This window comes from Microcebus murinus, chromosome 4 (genome assembly GCF_040939455.1).
Source record: "Microcebus murinus isolate Inina chromosome 4, M.murinus_Inina_mat1.0, whole genome shotgun sequence".
Classification (NCBI taxonomy): Eukaryota; Metazoa; Chordata; class Mammalia; order Primates; family Cheirogaleidae; genus Microcebus; species Microcebus murinus.
Genome location: NC_134107.1, coordinates 38,051,090 through 38,071,684, shown reverse-complemented (window position 1 = coordinate 38,071,684; position 20,595 = coordinate 38,051,090). Strand labels below are relative to the sequence as shown.

At 34.8% G+C, this 20,595-nt stretch overlaps 1 protein-coding gene across 3 annotated transcripts in view; it reads left to right on the top strand.

Moving 5' to 3' along the window:
• The window catches only part of ANO3 (anoctamin 3), a 368,098-nt gene that overhangs the window by 210,564 nt on the left and 136,939 nt on the right, over nucleotides 1–20,595 (top strand). Inside the window, exon 1 of one of the 3 annotated variants that reach the window (XM_076002083.1) lies at nucleotides 3,015–4,978. The exons of the other annotated variants lie outside the window; for them this stretch is intronic. The gene's annotated coding sequence lies outside the window, so the exon portion shown is untranslated. Of the gene's footprint in view, nucleotides 1–3,014; nucleotides 4,979–20,595 lie in introns of those variants that run through there. 3 annotated transcript variants of the gene reach the window in all.

The following is a 20,595-nucleotide window of genomic DNA, read 5'->3' as shown; positions in this document are numbered from 1 at the left end:
GGAAACATTATTCTCCCTGCTACCATAGGAGGCCCTCTTTTCCTCGTGCCATTTTAATACACACTTTGACCCTCAAAAACCTTTCCTAGTAAATGGTTTGGAATTCTTCTACATTAGATGATTGCTAGTGTAGATTTTCCAGGAGATTCAGCATAAGGTTTTCCAGACTCCCTCCACATTTTCTGTGGATTGCTTAAACCCAGCAGTGTGTGTGTGTGTGTGTGTGTGTGTGTGTGTGTGTGTGTCTGTGAATGTTTGTGGAAGGGAAGAGTGGTATGCATTATGATAAAAGTAGCACTTCATATCAGTAAAGAAATATTGATCATTCAAAAAATATGCAAATGTTCCCACAACAACTGGTCAATTATTTGCAAAGGGTTAAATTATTTTTAGATGTCTATCTCACATCTTATGCCAAATGAATTATTGGAGAGCTAAATAGTTAATAAACTCAAGTGAATATATTGAAAATAAGCAAAACAAAAATATAAACATCCCATCTAGTCACAAAATAGAAAAATGGCCTTTATAAATGGTCTTTCTAAACCAATGATAAAATTCATCATGAAAAGCTTGGTAGACTTGACTATTTCCATACTAAATATATCGGTGTCAAAATTATGGTAAAATGGAAAAGATATAAACTTAACATATGGTGAACTGACATACTGGACTACATATGCTAGAGGAATAGCTAATATTCTTAATTTTAAAAATATAACAATATTACTTGTAAATATAAAAATAAAAAATTTGAAAAGCAACTTAATTTTAACATATATAATGATTAGCAGTACTAGTAATTACTGAAATACAATTGTAAACAATGTTTTTTGAACAAAATTAGAAAATATTTTAAAACACAGCAAAACCTAGTACTGATATTATAAACAACAAGTTGTCACTTTTTATTCTGTACTGGTAGGTGTGTGTATTAAGCCGAATATTCTGGAAAACTATTTGATAATAAGGGTTTGGTACCTTAACATAATCTTTTTCTTTGACCCAGTTCTAGGAATTTATTCAGAGAATGTAATTAGATGTTAGCCTAAACAGTTACGTTTAAGGATGTTTCTTACATTGTAATTTGGGGTGGGGGTTGAGAAGAAGTTACATTATATGTTCAAAAGTAAAAGATGACATTAAAAATAGCAATGCACTTCAACAAGGCAGAATGATGTTAAAAAATAGATCTCTAAGCTATTTAGGGATAATAGGAAATGATCACAGTATATGATTATATAATAAAGTGGTTATAAAAACAGTATGTGCAGTACTATGCCAGTTCTATAAAAATATCTAGCTCTTTTTCATAGAGAAGGTATTTAGAATTATATACAGGAGATGTTTATAGTGCTTATCACTGGGTGGTAAAATTCAAATGACATAAACTTTACTTCATGTATTCTTAGTTTTAAGTCATAAGTATTATTATATTATCATTACCATTTTCAGATCTCACAATAGGTAGTAAAGACTGAGCCAGGATTTGAAATAAGATGGTTCTATTTCCCCAAACTGGTTTTCCACTTTGCTACAGTGACAAAACAAGAGCAATTCAGAACTTCACCTTTTTAGGCCAGAAATCATTGTAAGTAGCATTTCAATTTCCCCCCCTAATATGCATTGATCACTTATGCACCAGAAGCTATTGTAAGCACTTTATATGCATTATCACATTGAATTTTTATAATAATTCAATGACAGTAAGTGGTAGTATTCTCATTTTGCCAATGAAGAAAATAAAGATTAAGGAGTTACTTTTCTTGTCTAAGTTTATGAGCTAAGCAGGAATAGAGCCGGAGTGTAGAATGTATCTTTGACTCCTGACCCTGGACTTTTCTACCTTCAGTTCAGTAGTTAACTATAGGAAATACACTCACAGATATTACTCATGCCTTTTTAAACCTTAACACATTGCTCTGAAGCAGGGCAGCTCTACATTTTAATAATTGTGTGGGTAATGCACAACAGTCCATGACTTTATGGGAACTCCCCTTGTCAATCAATCAGAAAACAAACCAAGAGAAAAAAAGCCCATCACTCACCTCTAGAAAAGTTTCTATATCTGCCAGCAGCTGTGTGTAGAGCCGAAATATGTCTACAGCAGAGGGCTAGGAGATCGTGATGGGAAACATCTTAATTGTGACAGTAGAATTAGGTAAGTGTTGGCTTAGTTGCAATAGATATCTTTAGTTCCCTGAAAGACTATATAGGAAAAAATGTACCTATCAATTTAGGAAGTCTTATTTCATAAGCAATACAAGGACACAAAACAAGATGCCAAAGCTATTTTCTTTCTCTAGACACATAGGAATTAGACACACAGGAAGCTTCCCAAATCACCAATTTATTGATTTTCCCCATGAATGCTTAAGAGTTCATCTTGGGTGGTATATCTCCTAAGCTTCCCTGGAAGACTTTATCTCTAAAATGAGAGCTGTAATAACTTGTCTGCAGAAATTTTGCATGTGTTTATAAGAATGTGAAAGAAGATTAAATAAATTAACATATCAGCATAGCAGTTAAATGTTGCAGATAATTTTTCTGTTTGATATTTATATATTGGATCAGTGATAGTCTCACATCAAACCAGTTCTTTAAAGGCTTAGACATGAAGACAGCAAAGGAGTCAGATTAGAAACTAGGTTATTTGAGCATATTAAAAGCCAAATCTGGCCGGGCGCGGTGGCTCACGCCTGTAATCCTAGCTCTCTGGGAGGCCGAGGCGGGCGGATTGCTCAAGGTCAGGAGTTGGAAACCAGCCTGAGCAAGAGCGAGACCCCGTCTCTACTATAAATAGAAAGAAATTAATTGGCCAACTGATATGTATATAAAAAAAATTATTAGCCGGGCATGGTGGCGCATGCCTGTAGTCCCAGCTACTTGGGAGGCTGAGGCAGAAGGATCGCTCGAGCCCAGGAGTTTGAGGTTGCTGTGAGCGAGGCTGATGCCACGGCACTCACTCTAGCCTGGACAACAAAGCGAGACTCTGTCTCAAAAAAAAAAAAAAAAAAAGCCAAATCTAACTCATTAATCTCCCACCTCCAAGCACTCTAGGTTGTATGGGTAGCAGAAGAAACTCCCACTGGATTGGGAATTTCAACATTAATAATAATGATAATATTAAATAATTAAAATGGCTAAAATTTGTTAACAACCGTTCAGGGATTTTTGTTGAAGACGTCTATTATTTTTATCCTCATAACAACTCTAAATGGTAGGATCAGTTTTTACCCCAATTTCATAGGTGAGGAAATGGAGGGAGGCTCAGATGTCTAAGTAACTTTGCTGTTAGTAGTAGGCAGGAATCATATACAGGGACCTCACAGTCATGCATTGTGCTGAACTGCATGTAATGGAGTTACACTGAGGCTATAGAGGCCACAAGACAAGTATATTAGGTAGTTAGGGAACATGTTCATATTACTGGGAAATGATTGTGTTCATTAGGGAGCAAAAATATTGTGCTTTCCATGATGTTTTATGCATAAGAAGAAAAACTAATAAAATTGAGGCTCCTGTGCTTCGATTTTGAAAAACTGTAAAATATCCATCACTTTCTTGTTGCTTATAGCCCTTCATCTCCCCATGTCCTCTTTCTCCATTCAGTGGGGCACACAGACTTCTTAATCCCACCAGATGAGTAAATCAAAATATGAATATTTTGAGCAGTTAACACTGTGCTTAATGGAGAAGAAAATGTCTGCAGAGTGAAGCATTGTTGTGTTTATTGAATAATTTTTGATAATTGTGGGTTTTAAAAATTAATTACTAATTGTTTTGTTGTGGTGGTTGACTTCTTGCATTATCCTAACCAGGATTCCAGTTAAGAGTTTGTAGTCATGAAAATCTATATGCTTTTATTCATCTGTTCATGTTATAAGCAATTTAAACATAGGTGGATTACAATAATCTACCATTTGTTATTTAAAGGTTTCAAACTATTGTATGAAGTTAAAATTTCTACTTCATGAAACTGCTAGAAAATCAATTTTTAAGCATACTGATAAATTCAAGGCCATATCCATTAAGTTACTGTTTTGTAGATTAAGTATCTTTTCAGTCTCAAGTACAAGCTGCCCTGTGGAGGCTTTCTTGACCAAAATAAATGTAATCCTCTGTTGCATCTCATCATGTGAATGTTAACCACAGGGGGGCAAAAGCGTTCAATTTTATTTGTTTATTTATTTTTAGCTAACAGTTAATTTTGTTACTTTCAGATTACAGTCATATCATTGTGTCAGCACAGAGCCAATATAACACAATAGTAAGTTTAACACATGCAGGATTTTTTGGAAACCACAAAGGTTTCTATTATACCTTTATCTAGTGAACAAGAAAATGAAACAATTTCCTTTAAAAGCTGGAAAACATATAGGAAATTCTGGTGAACTCCACTCAGCTATCAAAAAAATATTATCTGATTCACCAATAAAAAAGTTAGTCCTGTTTCCAGACCGCTATTATTCAAACTGAAACATACCTTCCACCTTTTATGTTAATCTGCCCAGCTCATTCAAATGACATATGCAATAAATTATTAATAATTGACAGTAAAATCGTCAGAATGTCACCGACATTTTATGACTAAATGTCACTTAGGTGAATCATACATAGACACTCTTAACCAATGAGATATGAAGGCAGCCCCCTACTTCACCCCATTACCAACCCCTAAAACTAAATTAATAAAAAAAAACAGTACAGAACTTCTTATAAAGGGATGAGTTGTCTTTTTAAGAAAATCATTATTCAGAATCAGGCATTTAAAGAGACTGGAATCTAAAAACCCTCCAGTCAAATGCTTTGTGTGGCATTCAATATGTAACACTCTAGCTAATGGAAAAGGCAGGCGATGGAAGGAAGAACTTTCAGCTGTCACACTGAAGAGTGCTTTAAAGAAGATTGTCATTTGAGACTCTGTTGTCAGCAATGAAGGATTCCTAATGCGGCTGAACCCAGAATTCTGATTGTGGTATGTTTGAAAGTACATCAATCTAGGAATTCTGTATTATTTTTTCTGATTTCTTAGACATATATAGAGAAACTAATAACAAACAATATTGATTTCAGAATTGGGAATAATTGTACTATTATTTCAAAATACTAGATGCATATTTTTAAAATAAGAAATAGTATGATCTAAATGTGTTATTTTTTAAACATCCATGTTTATCTTGCATGCAAAACAAATGCCGCCTCTCTGAAGTTTTGACTGTTTTTAAATGTATTTCATTATTGATTTCATTGAAATAGTTATTCACAAATTATACTCCAAAACAGTTCTTGATACGAAAGTATGTAAAATATGTTTACTTGTAAAAATAAGTATTTTAAAATATTCTTAAGGATTTATTTTTATACAAGATTTTCTTATTAAGAAATTTCCATCAAAGTAGAAAGTCTAAGAAAAAAATCTGAATTTAAAGATGCCTATCTCATAGCATTAGCTAAAATAAACAATTTACACAGGTATGAAATTCACTGTGATGTAGTCTAGGGAACAAAATGTTTTCAACCTGCTGTCTTTATTTTCTCATGGTTTTAAAGGTGATAAAATAATTTTGTAAGTCTTTGTTTTTATTTCTTTGTTTAAAAATGTCAAATGCTTTTATTTGGTGCAGAGTGTCAGTTTCTATGTCTACATTCAAGATTAGATCATTTAAAATGGGTAATCTTTTGTATGGAAATAAATATTTTCTTGAAGAAACTAAGTACTTAAAGTATTCCTTATGTAATATTTAAAATATAAAAATCACTGACGGGAAAAGATACAAATGTATGCTGTGTAAATTACTTCTACTAAGGGCATATTTAAAGCTCACATATTTAAAAATGTTTATTTCATTGAGAACCCAAGTTTATGTTTCATCATAGACTATTTTATTGAGAAAGGCTTAGCTTTGGGTCTTCCCTAGATAATCTAGAGAAACTATGATTTTGAGCAAATAAAAATGGATGGAGGGAGAATAATACAAGATAGTTTAAGAACAGCACCTAGTACAATACCTGTTACATTATGGAAATTCAATCAATATTTTGTTTCTCTCTTAGTTTTAGTTCTTTTTTTTTACTTTTTAATGAAATATTTATACTTGCTTCATAATTTTAATTCTTTCCATGGATACATGTATTACTACATGGTATTCAGAATCACACTCTATGCAGTTGTACAGGTCAGGTAACTCAGGTGTTTTGAATCCAATCTGGAGTCTCATCTTCAAAGATTAATTTTCTATCTTCTTTGTAACCCCAAGATTTGGTAATTCAGTGAATCAGTTCTACCTCATAAAACACCCCAAATGTGGAAAATCATTGAATTCCCTTAAATAAAGTAACTAAAATCATCATGGGAAAAATTCACTTTGAAGGCAAAGTGTCTGATAAATCATCTAAATCAATTCATTTTGGAATCATCTTGGGTGAAATAGGAAATGCAACTTTTCTATACTTATACCCAGTTTAGCTAAATTAATATCCAGCTATCAGTAGAAAAGTGGTTTTGTATTCGACTACTCTTTTCAATAGAAAAGCATGTGCTGCTTTTAATTATACTTGATATTCATAAAAATATGTTATGTTTCATTATTCTAAAAGCAAACTTATAAGCAGAACTATCATTAATTGTTAGATTAAAATAAAAAAGAAAATTCTCTTTGGACATTTTTTTCCTCAGTAAAATTAAAGATTACATTCAGTGTTATTTAACTTTCAAATTCCACATTCTAAGAAATTTTGGCTGCATCAACTTTTAAACAAGATATGTTTGTTTCCTTTCTAAGCAGATACCTTACAACAGTGGTTGTCTAAGTAGGGAATATTAGAATTACATGTAGGACTAGTTAAAAAAATAGATGATAGGCTCCACCCCAGAGCTTCTGATAATAATAGCTCAAGTTGAAGCCTGAGAATTTGCATTTTTAACCCGTTCCTGGGTGATGCTGATGCTTTTGGTTCAGGTACCACCTTTGAGAACCACTGTCTTAAATCTCCACTCATTATCTCTAGGGTACTCTGCATTTTGAGAGTCTAACGTGTTCCAGATTCTATACTAAGTCTGGATGTGTAATGACGAATAAAACAGACAAAATTCCTACATTTGCAAAGCATGTTGTCTACTGGAGGAGTAGGAAAGTAAATAATGGAGCCTACATATAAGTATGTATTTAAAAGTTGTCATAAATGGGTGCTGGGTAGTAGGAAGGGTGTAACTCGGATCATTAGGGAAGCAGTCTCTCAGAAGATATTAAGGGCAAGAGCCGAAAGAGGGAAGAGTGGGAGAAAGAGGCATTCAAGGCAGAAGATTGACCTCCGTGAGGGACCTGGGGCGGAATAAACCTTGATGTGTTTGAGAAACTATGTGGCTGTGTGGCATGGATATAGAGACTAAGCACCAGGGCAGCTGAAAGGAGAGGAGAGAAAGGTGAGTAGGGACCTAGGGTGGGGAGTTTGGATGTTTTTCTAAGTTTAAAGGGGTTTGAACAGATCTCTGTTTTTATAGGATTACTCTACCCCTGAGGGTGGGGGAACAATGGCAATACAACAATCCAACTGAAAGGTGAGGATGGTTGGCCAAAGGTGATTGTGGATAAGGTGAAGATCAGTTTCCCTCATCAAAATGTGGAAACCACTTATATATCTAACCACAGATGTGGCAGTTATTACAAATCACATTGAGATTGATTACTTGGTGACAAGGAAACGGATCAAGAAAGTGAATAAAAACAGGCTAGAAAGCAAATTATAATTGTATGTGTATGTGTATGTATGAGAGAAAGAGAGAGAGTATGCATAATAGTAGTGAGAGTATCAGTGAATTTTTTATTACCTTTATTTTGGTTTTTGCAATAAAATATGCATTATTATAAAATTTCTAAATTTAAATATTTTATTGAGAAAAACTGACTTTAAAAAGACATTCTTAAGTTGAATTACTAATTGATTCATTTATGTGTTTGCTTGTAGATCTGCAAGGCACTATACAAGGTATAGTGGATACAAAATGAATAAGTATGGTTCCTTTCCTCAGAAAAGTTTGCAGTTTATTGGGGCTAATAATAAGGGGCTTTACAAGATGGTTCTCAAATTTCAGAATGCATAAGAATTATCCTTTAGCAGGCATCCCAAGTACCAGTGGTCTTGTTGCAATCAACACCTCCATAGGTCTTGAGTACACTCACCATTTTCCATGCCCAGGTGCCTTTGCACATGGAATTTCCTCTACTTAGGGAATGCTTACCACCACCCCAATTCATTTTTTAAGAATTCAAGTCACATATCACTTATGAATGAAGACTTTTTCTCTTTCTCAGGACAGTCACTTTATCTTTGCTCTCACAGCACTTGCACTCAGCTCTTACCCCTATAGCACAATTCACACAAATTATAATTACATGTCCTACCTATCTCTCTGAATAAATTACTCTCTTAATGAAGGGAGGGGCATGGATTATTTTTCTTTGTAATTACCTCAGTACTGCACATACAGGCTGACTCATAACAGGAACTCAAGATAAACTTGTCAAATGAGTGAATTATTGAAAGAAAATGTTACAAAAACAATGCAATGTTTTAGGTGGATTAGAGTTATTAGTGTGGCTTTCAAGAATGAAGCCACAGTTCATGGAAAAAATGGGAATCAAGCTTATTTTTAAAAGTAGCTAAGATCTTTTGAGTAATTTTAGTTCTAGTAATTTGTATCAATACAAAATTGGAGAGATATCTGAACAAGGATATTCATTGCGTCATTATGAATCATAGCAAAGAATAATTTAGTAAAACAAGCCAAAATACCCTTTGGTCAGAGATAAATAATGACATAACCATAAAACCGAATAGTGTTCAGCTATTTAAAAGTACCATGGGACATGACCAACGTGTGCCACTAATCCTCAAGTGGGCTGATAATACACCAGTAATAAAATATGGGAATATAAACTTGTGATATTCTCCATGCCTGGGAAACACCATATGAAGAGCAGTAAGACCTAGTTCTGGGATTCCCCGGTCCAGCAGATCTAGTCTTCATGAGCTACCTCAGAATCTCTTTTCTGAAAATCAAGAAAAAGTTTGAAGATCCCCAGTATTATTGATCTCATGTATATCATTTGTAAGTATCACGTCTTCTTGATCTCATGTGTATTATTTTGCACTAAAACAAGATAAAAATAATCACTCTAACCTAAAATAGCCTTTTTTTTTTCTGGCCTAACCCGGGTGAAATTAGGTGAAACTTTATGTATTAATATAGAAATATAAGGTGGAATTTTCTTGTCATTTTACTCAAGCATCAATTCATTTACTGGCCCTCTTTCCCCACCCTAAGCAAGCCAATCAGAATTCTCCATCGTTTTGGCTATGCTGATAGATAAAGTAATGGACAGGTTTCCCAAACTGAGTTCCATCCTGGAAAGTTCTCCCAAAACTTATATAGAGGAAGATGCTTCCTCTCCCTACCATAGGATGAAAGCTATTTTTAGTAGTGTTTAAGTAAAATACACAGTAGGCAATTATCCTGGGGTTGTTTCTGTATCCAGAACTCTTATACAAAGAAACCAAAACTTGATTTGGAGGCATTTCTTATAACTGACTTTAAATAAAAAAAGAACAAAACAAAAAACTTAGCCTCAATCACAAACAGCCAATTAACGGATTGGTTATGTAGCTAGGGACCTCCCATTATACCAAGCACAATTAAAGCAAATGCTTATCTCTAGCCAATCAGGTAATTTCTTTACTTTGCTTCCATGTTCAGGCTATAAAAGCTCACTGCTCACAATCCTGGAGTGAAGTTCTCTGAGCCTCTTCCAGTTTTGAGTGTCAATCAATTCATGAATCGTTCTTTGCTCAAATAATCTTTGTCTAATTTATTTTGTCTAAATTTTTAAAAGTAGGAAGAAATGAAACAAAACAAAAAAACCCACACACAAGCAAGTAGTAGAAAGGAGAATTAAGAGATGGAGGATAGAGAAGAAATATAATAGAGTAAGTGTCCTAACAACTGCATTTGGAATTTCAGAACTATCTGTTATTAAAGCTACTAAGTAGCTTAGGTTTGGACCTTTTAGGAGTAGAGAGCTGAATAATTTTTGTTACATGAAGATAAATATCCTTTTGTGGTTAGGGAGAAGCAATGGCTGTTTGGTTCAAATTAGATTTCTGTCATTTGGAACTGAAAGAGTTCCGATAAATATGAATATCCATGGTATGCTATTGAGTAAGAACAGATTTTAAAACAGTGTGTACATTCTGTGTGTATATTATATATTGTGTCATGTATAATTTCTAATATATATGCAGACACACATACCGTTCAATCTATATTTTTGGGAAGGGCGAGGAGAGAATGGGAGAAAGACAACTCTGAACTTGTACTAGTGATTATCTCTGAACTACTATCGCTGCAGTACTTTTATTTTCCCCTTATTTTGTATGGATCATGTGCATTATTGGGAAAACAAAAGCGCGAGATGGGAAAAATTAAAAGGGGATTGAAAATATGATTGCTAGGAGCCGAGGAAAGGATTTGCACAGTGAAGGGATAGGATGAGCAAAGGTATAGAATTTGCACCAGTTTATGTATAACCAGGGGCCAAAGCAGGAGACATCTGACTATAGCACACAGTATGGAAGAAACAGGCTGTAGAAAGAGCACAGGAAAGAGGATAGTAGGGATTATATAACAAGTCTTATTCAGGAGCCTCTAATGCCTCATATCCATAAACACAAACTTTAAATTTACAAAGCACTTTCAACACCAAGCTGGATTGAACAATTGGCCAACCGAGCAACCTGCTGGGAGTGCTATAATATTATTCAAACAAATTGAAGATATATGATGCCAGTTAACTTGGCTTCCATGTGTGATTCTTACATAAATGACAAAATGGACCTTTCAATTTATGTAATAAATACCTCAGTTTGATTCCTAAGGGCAAATAAATATGCCAGTTTTTTGTTTATGAAACACAGTGTCAGGTTGTGGTCTTTTAAATATTTTATAATAGTAGTAAGTAAAAATTAAAATTAAAAATAATAAAAGTAGGGCCAGGCACAGTGGCTCACGCCTGTAATACTAGCACTCTGGGAGGCCAAGGCAGGAGGATCACTTGAGGCCGGGAGTTTGGGACCAGCCTGAGCAAGAGCAAGACCCTGTCTCTACTAAAAATATTTTTAAAAAGCCGGGTGTTGTGGTGCACGCCTGTAGTCCCAGTTACTCAGGAGGCTGAGGCAGGAGGATCACTTCAGCCAAGGAGTTTGAGGTTGCTGTGAGCTAGACTGATGGCATGGTACTCTAGCCTGGGCAACAGAGCGAGATTTTGTCTCAAAAATAGTTATAATAATAAAAGTAATTCTAAAATTAATGGAGTGAATACTGTGTGCTAAAGAGAACATAGTGCTTTTTGTAATAAGCATGTAATATAGATATTCTTATCATCCTTTCATAAATATAAATCTTTCAATATAACTTGATATCTTTAAGAACTTTGCCCCTGGAATTAGGACATATGGATTTGAATCCTGGCACTGCCACTTACATGCTGTGTGACATTGGAAAATTATTCAAATTTTCAGTGCCTTAGATTCCTTATCTACAAAATGTGATGGGCTGGTCATGGGTAATAATGCCTCCCTCACTGGGTATTTGTGAGGAATCAGTGAATGAATATACATTGGAAAACTTACAATGATGCTGACATATAGTAATTGCTCCATAGAGAAAATGTATTCATGTTATTACAGATGAAAAAAATCGAGGTTATTAGAGGTTAAGCAACTGATCCAAGAACACGCAGTCATAATTGGTGGTGAAGCTGGCCTTACCCCCAGCTTGTTTGATTCTGTGTGAAAAAGAGGGCTTGAGGTTAAGGAAAGGAGAGGTCAAAAGAAGGACCAAATGAATGATCTGGGAGAAGAGATTTGTCTAATACGCTACATGGTATACAAGTTGTTCTCATGTTCCTCTACAGTATAGATGGCAAATTCTACTTCATTCACTGATCTCCATAGGTGGGATTTTGTGTAAGGAAATAAAAATATGATGAAGAGACTTTCATGAATGGTATATGTTATATATTTATAACCAAAAACAAGAGGATCTAGAATGTTAAATACTAGAGAGCTAGCTTCTCCTTGCACCACTAAATACATGATGACATGTGTTTGAAGAGGTTTCAGCATGTCTCAGATGGACCCTATTGATAAAATTTATCTTAAAGTAATATCATGGAGATTAAAGGTGGAGAATCAATTACGGCACCAGATAAAAATGGACCACATGAAATGAGAAGGCAAAGGGAAAAGAATGTCTATAAATAAGATAAGGATCTATTGTTGCTTTGAGAGACTTCTAAAAGACAAGCAAAACATAAGCAGTAAATAGAAAAGATCAGCCTCTCATGACCTATATGTGCTCAATTCTCTCTGCCTGCTAAGTGTTTCTTGAATCCCATGGAACATGATGGAGATTGTGCTTTGACTTGGGATTGATTTTGTAGAATGCTTACAAATCTGGACTTCTAATTAAAATTTTCCCACTTAGAAGTAAGTTGAATATAGATGTTTTTGCATGTATCTTAGAAAATATCCTACTTAGAAATTTTGGATTTCTACTTCAGATGTTTTAAAATCTGTAAGTAATCTGTAGGTAAGGAAAAGTAATATATGCATATTATTGAATTCTATTTGTATTTATTTCATTATATTGCCCAAAAGTATATTTAGCTTGTCTTTTTTTTAAAAAAAATGTGTTATCAATAAAGCAAATGTTCTTTAGGAAATTTATTTACTTTATTTTATTTATTTATTTTTTTGAGACAGAGTCTCACTCTGGCATGCTCACTCTGTTGCCCACTAGAGTGCAGTGGCATTATCATAGCTCACTACAACTTGAAACTCTGGACTCAAGCAATCGTCCTACTTCAGCCTCCAAGTATGGAGTAGCTGGACTACAGGCACACATCACCTTAATTTTTTCTATTTTTGGTAGAGATGGGGTCTCACTCTTGCTCAGGCTGGTCTTGAACTCTTGACCTCAAGTGATCCTATCACCTTGACCTCCCAGAATGTTAAGATTACAGGTGTGAGCCCGGCCATGGAAATTTATGTATTTTAAATAATTGTAAGAGGGATTAAATAGCTATAAGAGTTTATTTTTAAGATTCCAAAGCAGAAGTTTCTGGACTGACATTATTTACAGCTGTTTTTATGTTTTCCTTTGGTATGTCACTGCATTAGAAAGCAATACTTTCAAAAACTGTAAGAGCTTATCAGAGTGCTCAAAACATTTATGTGTTTGTAGGTGTGAATTTTCATTTTAGTCCTTCTATGGTAAGCCTTAGAAGGCTTAAAAGAAGATAGTCCTTCTTTCTTTGGTAACAAGAAGATATTCAGGATGCTGCCTTCAAGGGATTTCTCATCCTGATATGAAATATTAGAGTTTGGCAGAAACTACTGGCATTTTTGACACTGAATTAGTGTTTTCATTAGTGAATGAAAAACAGCAGTCTGTAAAAAGAAAGAGACCTTGGGGCAGGGACAAAGCTTAGAGAAACTAACACTCTTGTGGAACCCAGACCTTTGAATCTGTCATCTTCATTTGATAGGATCTTAAAGTGGCACTGGGTCAAAGCAGGCTGGCAGGAAGGGAGGTTTTTAGTAGAAAAAAGTAGCATTAACCAAACATTTGTTGAATAGTATTTTAAAGAATCATTTCTAATGTTATATGTCCTAGTCACCATTATAATGCAGTTGCTACTGCACTGAAGACGCCAACCTAAATTTCAAGGACCTTTTGGTGACTTACAATTGCTTGGTTCCAAAGGCTCCAAGAAATCAGTCACAACACTCTTTTAAACCAAACACCATTGTGTCTGTCTGTCTGTCTGTCTGTCTGTCTGTCTCTCTCTCTCTTTCAGAAACATGGACACCATTTTTATTATAAACTCTGGATACCAAACCAGATTGCCAAGAAGACTATTTAACAAACTGACAAAATGCAAAGTTATGGCTTTAGCACTTTACAATCCGATATTTAGGTGTTATGGCAGCATGGTCCTGAGAGATTGGATTCCCAATAAATTAGGACAGAGAGTGCATATTAAGCCATTGTATCTGAAATAATAAAAGAGAGTTTGATTTTGCAGGAAAGTAAAGGTAAAAAGAGGAGGCCAAGATCCCTGTGATTTCAGACCTAACAACACCCCCTAGGGCCATCCAGCCAGTGACTAGACCCAGTTCATGCCAGCATCTTATCCTCTCCCCAAACCACATCTTCTTCCCACATGTCAGCCTTTAATTTGGCAAGTTTTCCCTTAATAACAGACATACTAAGTGTTTATCAAGGAGGTCAGCATTACCACATTGAAAAAGGATGCTTGGTGACTCACCTTGAGAAATATTTTAATTGGCCTGTTGCTGAATGTGTTTGCCATGTCATTCTTTATTCCTACCTCATGGTGGTTCTTAATAGCAGGAGGCTACAAAGCAGTGTCAAAACTATAGCTCTTCAAAACTGTTCATAAAGCAGGTCATTTATCCTATTTAAACTCATCTGCTATGACTTCTGGCTGGAAGTATGAACTAAGTGCCCAGAAGGCTGTTATAAAATTCATGTTTTATTGTTGCCATCTCCCGTATGTGTATCTATTCCTGTGCATTTCCTCCTCTTCCTATGTCTATAAGGGATTAAGGAAATGGTACAGTAGTGGGACTTGTTCCAATTAAAGCTATCTGTGAGGCCAAGCAGTTATGATATTAAGAGTCATATATAAGTTCCAAGAATGAATTATTCAGTGTGTTTACTAACCTTCCTATCTAATCTGTCTGGCCTGTATACCCATACCATATAACAGACGCTAGACTACACATCACATAAAGAGTTGTGAACAACAAAGATGTGGCCTCTACCTGCATGCAGTTGATACATTTAGAGGGTGGTCTATATGGGAGGGTGGTCTATATTTAGAAGGAGGTTACTTATACTATAAGTAAGTTATAAAACCTACACAAATCATAATAAGGACAAGGGCTCTTCTTTTTTCCAGAGTTTCTTATTCCAACATGGATAAGCAAAAATATATTCATTATGGGCCATTGGCCATGGAATAGGAAGTAGCTTAGTTATCTAGAATTAAAATGGTGTTTGATAGAATTCTATTATCTTGGAAGCATTAGAATGAATGAGAGTGAGAGTTAGTGTCTTATTAGAGTTTGCAGTTTTAGCTGTATGTTCTGCTCTCTTTCAATTATTGCATTTTACTTCCATAATGAGTGTTTAGAGATGCTTTTGCTTAAATAACTATGGCACCATCTGATCTGATTTTTCTTACAGTTTTTTTTTAATTTGCATATAACTGGTCTTGTGGGTCATTCTACTTATATAATGTCTGATTAGAACTTAGCTGTTCAGTAAAGCTAACTTTGCTCAGCCTGAACTGCCATGATAGCTCCCTATATTTAACTTCGGAGATAGTAGTTGTTTCTTTAAACATATAGTTAAAAATGCTTATCATTAATATATGCCAGATAGTCATTTGTCATTTAATACCTGCCACTTATTTTATTAAAATACTCTTCTTTTATGCATATGTAGTTTTCATCCTGTTTCCTACACAAAGTATCATCATTTAATAATTACAGCAGTAAGTAAGTGCAATAACTGCCTACATATATATATTTAATTTTGGGTATATCAATTATATATTATATATATTTAATTTTAGGTATATTAATTATATATAATATATATAATTTTAGGTATATCAACTCATTTATCCTCATGACTGAATTGTGAGGTCATTTCTGTCTGTTCACTATTTTTCACCTATGTCTAAAATAGTAATAAGACAGAAGAACACTAAATCAATAGTTTTTATTGAGTATTTAATTCTATATTGTAGGGAATATTTGTTCTACTTTATTAATGGCTTTATACTGGGCTGCACTGACTCCCATATGATGGAAAGAAAGAGCTAAGGTTAAAAAAATAGGCACAATTCTCAACACATAACAGGTGTTTTAAAAATATTTTCTTATTCAAACTGGAATATAAAGGACTTTGCTTTAGTGCTCATTTTTGTCTTGCAATTGCCATTCAATTCTCTATCCCCAGTAACTTGAACAAGTGTCTGGGACTGAGTAGACATACGAAAAAGATTTGTTGAATGATAGGTGCCTCTTTATTTCTTTGACATGTAGCTCAAAATAGTTGCTAGATATATTAGATGTGTGTGGGTGTGTGTGTGACTTTACTTTTTAAGTTAATGAAGGTTACACCTCTGAGTTTTAATAATCAGGCTTTTATGATAGGTTATTTGTATCCATCCTCGTATATTGACACATTTTGTTAGTGTCCATACAAAAGCATGCTGGAAAGGACTCCTGTGTGCAGTTCCAGGGGTGATATTGCATAAAAGATAAGCAGTGTTTTAATCATCTTCCAAATTCTTCACAGAATCACAGCCTTTTGTTTGGCTTCTAAGCAAAAGTGCATCATAACAGATTTATATAAGTCAATGAGCAGCAGAGAGCCAATTTTTGATTTCCAAACTAATGTCCTGCCCAATCTTACCTTATATTTTTTACTTCTATTTTTTTAAGTGATGAATTACCTAAGAATTTGTGCCACCTTTAAAATAGTGCAGTCAATAAATGGACATGCAGATTTTATATTCTGATAATGGCACAAGCTATTTTAGCTCTGGACCTGAGATAGCACCAGACTTTAAAATCCATGCAGCTTCTTCCTTGGTCTTCTATCCTCTTCCTTGTTTGCAGCCCTCAGTCCTACTCACTGGCTGAACCTCAGATGGCTTAGGCACTTCTACCTGGCTCTCTTTGGGCATTTCTTCTTCTCTTTCCACCATTAAAATTTTAAATGCCTTCTCTCAAGTTCTTTATTTTTTGTCAAGGAAAATACTAAATAAACCCAGGTTAGGTATAATTTAAGCTAAGGTATTAGTGGCTTGCTATGTTTGCCAAAGCATAGTTCTCAAAAAAATTTTTAAGATGTACAATAACAACTTAAAAATGTTTAATAGTTATGATTTTATTTTAATATATGTTAGGAGAGGGTGGGCGTGGTGGCTCATGCCTATAATCCTAGCACTCTGGGAGGCCGAGGCGGGCGGATTGCTCGAGGTCAGGAGTTTGAAACCAGCCTGAGCAAGAGCGAGACCTCGTCTCTACTATAAATAGAAAGACATTAATTGACCAACTAATATATATAGAAAAAATTAGCCAGGCATGGTGGCGCATGCCTGTAGTCCCAGCCACTTGAGAGGCTGAGGCAGAAGGATTGCTTGAGCCCAGGAGTTTGAGGTTGCTGTAAGCTAGGCTGACACCATGACACTCACTCTAGCCTGGGCAACAAAGGGAGACTCTGTCTGAAAAAATAAAAATAAATAAAAATAATAATAAAAATATATATATATATATTAGGAGGAAAACATAACCAACACCTTCAACCTGTTACTTTTAGATTAACATTTTGGCAAAGTCTATTTTTTCATATAAAAAGTGCAATCTAAAGAAAATATTAAAGAGGTGGTCTGTAGTGTTGAAAAAAATATATGTATATATAATCAAAGTTTGAGAAATAATACCACACTTGTGTGATCACTTCCTAGTTGACAATTGTCATTTATCTAGCATGTCATCTGCTTTATGACATTAATAAATATGGTTGTTTGATAATCCTTCTTCCTATTCCTGAGTCTAAAGAGATTCTTGTCTTATTGATGGAGTATTTAAGGGGTAAGGGTGGGGGAACATAGGACTGCTGTGCCATGAAAAGTAATTTTCTGCAAATGTAAGGAACACAACTTAAGGCTCATCTTTTCTGCAGAAGCCAATACATTTCTAATCGGATCAAGTCCATCTTGGTGTGAAGGTTAAGGGGATTTTATTCTCTGTCTTCTCCAAGTAGGTGATAGATGGTAAATGCTTGATAGTTTAGAAAAGTTTGCTTTGGAACACATGTGAATTTTCCTAATTTCCATGTGCATAGTCAAGGGCACTGATGATGATACTAAGTAGTTATTCGGTGTCAGAAACTTTGATACCTTGATCTGGAGGTTTGCCATTTCAAATTAAATATTCAATTGAAACAGCAGCCTTTGACAGAGGTACTTATATTCTGTTCTATATTTTGTCTGTTCTATATTTTTATTTTGCATTTGCAAACATGCAAATAAATTAAAACTGCCCTTGTGAAATTTGACCTCTCTATGTTGAGCTTCTACTTCTTTTGAGACACCTGCCTGCCTTTCATCTGTTATGAACCCAGAGCCAAATGAAGGGGGAGTATCTTAATATTTCAAGCACACTTACAACCGAGGTATCCTAAAAATATCTTGTGTAAACTGGGCTGTCTGACTCATTCACCATTGTATCCCTGGCACTTCACACACAGAAATGTGCTAATGGGAAAGCCTACATTTGCAAGATCTGCAAATGTCCTTGGGGGTAAAAGTGACCCAAGTGCTCAGGTGTGCTGCTTGGCTCTTGAAGTCTGGTTTCTACTTTGTCTTGAACTTGACCTAGTGATTCCTATCTTCTGAAGTCTCCAGTGTTTCTTAAATTGTAGATTTGCATAATTTTTGTTTGTTCTCATGTAGAAAAATTGATCCAAATAACCAATAATAGAAATATAGTAGTTTCTTAGAAATACTTTAATTGGACCTGTGAGGTTACCCATGTTTTAAATGAATTTTCTAATATATGTTGGAAATCATCGAGTGTCCCTTTATAATGAAAATTGTTGTTTTATTTTGTTTTGGGAGCTCCTCAAGGGAGAGTGGCATTTATGATAGCAAGCAATGTATTGAAATAATGATTTTTTCAAACTTCCTACAAAGTTTAATTCCTGAAATTCCTTTTCAATAAAGTAACATTTAATTTTATTCTACATTTAAAATTTGATCTTTTAGCATGAAAATTTCATCCTAAACTCCCAGTAAATTCTTAAATATATTTTATTTGTATTTCTATCTGATTACTGGTAGAAGTGGAGAATAACTACAGGCCGGGTTTAAGGAGAGTTCGTGTAGAAAGCTGTCTTTGCCAGCTGACAAGGGATTTGACTATGTTCACATCTAAACACGTGTGCTCTGAGGTGATCATTTGTTCCTAATGATGCCTTTAAGACCTCATGGAATCCCTTCTGAATCACCAGTGACCAGATGTCCAGTTTAATGTCTCCAATAAGCATATTTTATCATATTTCAATTTTTTAAATGGTAATGTAGGTATAAGTGTAGTTGACTGAAGGAAATGTACTATTAAAATTTGAGTTTACTGTTTAAAGGTCTCTAGTCATAATAACTTTAGTGCATGTACCATTTTAGTTTCACAGAGTGTTCAACTCATTTAATACTTAAAGTAGTCATGCAAGATTATTAGTGTCCCTGTTATGTGATACAGGTGAGGAAAGTGAAGCTTAAGTTATAAGTAAGATTTTAACAACCAACAAACATATAGTCCCGTATTGGTTATTTGACAGAGGTCATGGGTCATCCTAAACTTCTAAATTATGGTTATTATAAATGTTTCACACATATAAAAACCATGTTATTAGGTTATATAAAGCCATAACAACCTATTTCTAACATTGAGCTTTACTGAGTCTGAATAGCTTTCCATATTTGTTTTAGAATAAATTATTACAGACTCAAGACTCCTATATGGCATGTCCTGATCCTTTTCCTCAATTTATTTCAACAGAACTAACCACTATTCTGATTTTTGTGATTTGCTTACCTATGAATTTTTTTGTACTTTTACTTCATGAAACACATCCTTAAGCAACATTTAGCATTTTTTATGGTTTTAAACTTTGAAGAAATATATAATGTACTTTGCATTGCTTTTTAAAAAGTTCGGCAGCACCTCTTTGACACATACCTAAGCAGATACATTAGTGCTACCATATTGCACTCTATGACTACAAAACAAGTAGCATTAAATAATTTGACCGTGATTTATGTTTTCACTTTTCAGCTGATGGACTGTTTTGTTCCCAACCTTTAGCTATTTCAGATAATGCAATGATATTTCTTCTTTCGTTAAATGCCTATTTGTATCTTACCATATTTTTTCCCATTGGATTATTTGCCTTTCTTATTGATTTAGAGCAGTGGTCCCCAACCATTTTGGCACCAGGGACCAGTTTCATGGAAGACAGTTTTTCCATGGACTAGGTATGTGTGTGTAGGAGTGGGGGATGGTTTCAGCATGATTCATAGGCTTTACATTTATTGTGCTGTCAAACCTCTCTGTTAATGACAATCTGTATTTACAACTGCTCCTCATTGCTGGCATTACCACCTCAGCTCTCCCTCAGGTCAGCAGGCATTAGATTCTCATAAGGAGAGCACAACCTAGATCCCCTTGTATTTGCAGTTTACAGTAGGGTTCACACTCCTCTGAGAATCTAATGCCTGGCTGATCTGAAGAAGGCAGAGCTTATGCGGTGATGTGAGTGATGGGGAGCAGCTGTAAACACAGATGGAGCTTTGCTTGCTGGCTCACCCCTCACCTCCTGCTGTGTGACCCAGTTCCTAACAGGCCACAGACAGTACTGGTCTGTGGTGC